Source organism: Phyllostomus hastatus, unplaced genomic scaffold, assembly GCF_019186645.2.
Source record: "Phyllostomus hastatus isolate PE091 unplaced genomic scaffold, TTU_PhHast_1.1 phas_contig_196, whole genome shotgun sequence".
Classification (NCBI taxonomy): Eukaryota; Metazoa; Chordata; class Mammalia; order Chiroptera; family Phyllostomidae; genus Phyllostomus; species Phyllostomus hastatus.
The window spans coordinates 4,899,671-4,904,721 of NW_025333709.1; positions in this window are offsets into that span (position 1 = coordinate 4,899,671).

Sequence of the window (5,051 nt, forward strand, 5' to 3'; positions counted from 1 at the left end):
GTAGTTCTTGCCCTTCATAAGATAATAATTGATAATGGTGGGTACCCAGAAACATGAATAAGTAATTATATGACATGATGAGTTAAGTAATAGAGGTAAACATGGGAGTTATCAGGAAAAAGGGAGTGTATTAGAGTCTGGGGGAAAAGTCACAAATGGAAGAGCAAAATTTCTGATCATGTTAAAATTAAAACTAACACACACACACACACACACACACACAAAAGTACAAAACTATAAAGACTAGAGACCAAAGTGGGGCAAAGGACTTTGTGCCGGCATAAATAAAGCATCCCATTACCTTGGAGAGAGGAAGAATCAAACCCCCGTGGTTTCATCTTCATGTCTTCACAAAGCACTGATCTTGCAGACTATAGACCCAAAATCTTGGCCAGCACTCTCTCTAGTGGTGAACCTACAAACTACCCTGCTGCAGATTCTTAAACTGTAAGACCATGAGTAGGATTATGCACAGGAAGGTACCCAGTACATAAACAAGTATTTAATAATTTCTGAATCTTGTAAGAATAAATACATGAATACTGTACAGATATATTTCCAAGGAAGCAACGTCAACAAATCAAAATTGTACCTGTAAGATCTCACCTCAGGAGAAGTGGCACCAAACGGAATAAACTATGCAAAGATATTTAGGGACCTGGAAATCTACAAAAAAAAAAAGCCAAGAATGTGGAACAAGAGCTTGAGGCCTGATTTTGATACCCAGCTAATTTACTTGCTGCAGGTGCTGAAGAGTCATTTCAGCAGTCTGTATCTTAGTTTCCTTAACTGATACATTTGGGTTGACCATATGTCCTGGTTTACCTGGGACAGTTTTAGTTTATGTGAGTTCTCAGGTAATTTTAGTAACATCTTATTCCCTCCCTAAAGAGCCCATCTGGGTTACAAATTACATGGTAGCCTTAGTTATATAATCTAAAGGCAGTGTTTTGTTTTGTTTTTTACTTGAATGGAGAGAATTAAATAAGCATGGGGCAATAGTGTTGCCATGTGACCTGTGTGATTGGTTCTCACTTTGTGTGTTTTCACATAAAAACTTCTTTTTAGGGTTCATCCCACCCACCGATGACTCTGATTAATGTCTCTCTGTCTTTTGTGTGTTATGTTAAGAATGAATGGAGAGGGTGTGAGTTGTGGATCTTCTCATAAAATTAGTAAAGTTGACTTTGCCCAGAAAATAGTAAATCTCTGCTGAATCACACATTTTTGCAAACTCTGACTTCTTGAAATCCTTAAATGTATTTTTTTTACATCTTTCACAAATAATCATGAAACACTGACATTTCTGCTAAAATCTAACAGCATATCAAAAGGAATACAGGGTAATGAATACTCTGTATTTTAGATTTGGGTTAAGCTGGGCATTCCCACAGCTGCACAAATATGAAACAACCTTAATATTCTAATAATTACCAGAGAAGTAAATTATAGACCATCCATACAATGGAATGCAGTATAGTCACAAAAAATGATGGTATAGGGCTATGTTTATTGACATGAAAAAATCACTCATAACATATTATCAAGTGAAAAAATGCAGTTGTTGAGAAACAGGTGCAATATTATTGTGAAATGATGTAAAATTGTATAATACATAGTTTGTATGTTTATGGGAATATAGAAATGTCTGAAATGCTCATCAAAATATTAATAGTTGTTATCTCTCGGTGGGATGATGTAAAAGGACTTTTATTCCTTTCCATTTTTAAAGCAATAGATATATTTTGTTTCGTAAAATCATACAATGTATGGTTTACATGAAATTATGAAGGGACTATCTCAAACTATAGTCCAGAGGTTGGAAGAGCCCGTAGGCAGGTGATGACAAGAGGAACATAAGATAGCTCAAGAGCTAGAGCCCGCACACGTTTGGAATGTGTGCCTCCATCAGCATTGAGCCCTTCTGTAGTTCAGTCGCATAGCCAACCTTACCCTCACCCAAGAAACAATCAGGAGACTCTGAATACTAACCCCAGAAATCCTGCAGATGCCACCTCAAAGGTGGTCATCGTGGCTCATTTCCTCCTGGTAGTAATGTCCTTGTAAAAAAAAAAACAACTTTCCCATTGAATGTGGGCTGGACTTGGTAACTCACGTCTAATGAATAGAATGCAGCCAAAGTGATGTGTGTGAGGAAGAGAGTTGGCCATAAAAACCAGTATGGAGTCACCTCTCTCTCTCTTTCCCTCTCTCTCTCTCCCTCTCCCTTTCCTCCCCTCCTTCTCTCTCTCTCTCTCTCTCTCTCTCTCTCTCTCTCTCTCTCTCTCTCCCCCTCTCCCCCTCCCTCTCCCTCTCTCTCACCCACTTTGGGGTGAGCTGACATGTCATGAAAACACTTGGTAGTCTGAGAAGAGGCCTGGGGGATGAGGATACAAGGTCGCTAGTTAACCTCCAATGAGACCCTGAGACCTCCAACAACTCGGACGACTGAAGCCCTAGCCAACAGCCTGATGCACTTTCAGGAGAGACACTGAGCCAGAACCACCCCGCTAGGCTCCTCCTGGATTATGACCCACAAAGGCACAATGGGATAAAAAATATTTGTTGACATTAACTGGTAAGTTTTTGGCATAATTTGTTACAAAACAATGGGTAACTAATACATTCCCAAGCACGATGGACAAGATTTTTGCCTTGGAAGCATGTAGTTAAGGAACCCTTTAACAGGAACCTAATCAACAAAATAAACAAACAAGCAAAATGGAACCAAAGACACTGAAATTGAGAACAGGCTGACAGTGGCCAGAGGGGAGAGGGGAGGGAATTTCAGGGGAAAAGGGGGAGGGCTTACAGGAACGAGTATAAAGGACACAGGGACAATAACAAGGGTGGGGGGAGGTGGAAATGGGAGGGAGGTGAGGAGGGCTGGAGGGGTGGGCTGGGATGGGAGTAAAGGACAGAAAACTGTACTTGAACAACACTTTAAAACAATCTGTTCCTTACATGCCAGGCTTCCTCCCCACACCCACCCCCCTCGTCCCATTTAAAGATTTCTTGAATAGTTGGTTGGTATGTGTTGCTCACTATAAGTCATATTTTTGTTCCTGGCACTAGGTGACTGAGTTGGCTAACACATGTGGCAGTTGATTTTGGTTGAAAGATGGCCTGAAATTGGGATTCCAGATGCACTGCTTCTTTTGAGCATTGACTGGTTTTCCTCGGGGCCGTTTTCTGTAGCATTGGTCCATCATCCAACTTTCTTGTACACATCTACTCATGTTGCTGCTGATGCAGCAAAGAAAGCACTTCTCTTCCTGGGATAAGAGCCCAAAGATTACGAGACACTTGTTAGTCATGGGAAATGTTGATGATTTAGCATTGAATTCCAAAACAAATAGGGAAGCACTTCCATGTTGGCTAGGATGAATAATGAACACTGGACTTATTCTTTGTCTGGAAAAGCAACAATAATAACAAAAACTGGATGAAATACCTGAAAATGTTTTCAACCTTGGTAACAGAGATCACAGGGATCCGTTGTCTCTGGTTGCCCTGTTACCACAGGGCTCTGTGGTTCATCAATTCAATAAAAACACAACCAAGAAACAGAACAGATGAGAAAAATAATGAATAGCAACGTGATAGACTTAAATCCAGCCACGGTAATATTCATATTATATGTAGATGACCTAAACTTGCCAATAAAAGGCAGACATTATCAGACTAAGTAATGCTTAGACTGTGCTATTTACATGAAAATAACTTGAAAGAAAAATACACAAATAGCGTAAAAAGATGGTAAAAGTTATACCTTGAAAAAACTAATCTTAAGAAACCTGGAGTGGTTATAGTAGTATCAGACAATGTAGACTTTAATCCAGTGAGTATTATCAGTGACAAAGAGGAGAATGTTATAACGATGAAAGTGACAATTTTTAAGGAGATATAAGAAATTTTAAATGCATCTAATAATAGAGCTTTGAAATACATGAATAAGTACTAATAAAACCAAAACACTAATTTAAAAAATAACAATTGCAGTTTGAGATTTTAACACTATTCTCTAAGAAACTGATAGAAAGAGTGGACAAAATATCTTTAAGAATCTAGAAGAACTGAAAAATATTATCAAATAACTTAACCTAATTGATGTTTATAGAATATTCCCAAGGTGTAGAATACATAGTGTTTTCAAGGGTTATAAAAATATCAAGGTAGTACTTACCTTGAACCATAAAACAAGTGAACAAAATTTTAACGAAGTAAGTTATACTGAGTCTGTTTGTATGAAACTGTAACAAAAACCAACTTAAAATATCTGAAAAATGCAGTCAAATATTTAGTAATTAGAAAATTCTTCTAAAGAACCATGGATTAAATAATTTATAACATTTAGTACTATTTAGTATTAAATTAATACTAAACACAAAATAATAAAAGATGAAACATTACTAAATACAAAAAATAAAGAAATGCTAGCCCTGGCTGGCGTAGCTCAGTGGATTGAGTGCAGGCTGTGAACCAAAGTGTCACAGGTTCGATTCCCAGTCAGGGCACCATGCCTGGGTTGCAGGCCACAGCCCCCAGCAACTGCACATTGATGTTTCTCTCTCTCTCTCTTTCTCCCTCCCTTCCCTCTCTAAAAATAAATAAATAAAATCTTAAAAAAAACAACAGCAAAAAAAACTATCTTAAAAAAATGAAATGCTAAATATAAAATAGTTGCTAATATTATACAATATATGTTTACAATAAAGAGAGAAAATTTGTGGGATTTAGCTAAGCACTGGTTAAAAAGAAAACTATAGCTTCAAACAATTTTAGAAGAGAACATAGGTTTAAAATTATATCTAAGTTTAAACATTAAGAGGCTAGAAAAATAAGAGTAAACTAAATGCAAACTAAGTAGAAGGAAGGAAATAATGCAGAGACACAAAATAAAAAAGAAAAAATAAAAAAGTCAACAGAAGCAAAAAGTGATTCTTTAATAAGAGTAGTAAGATTAGTACTTGCTTATTGACACATATCAAGAAAGAAAGGAAGGGAAGGGAAGGGAAGGGAAGGGAAGGGAAGGGAGAAAGAAAGAAAGA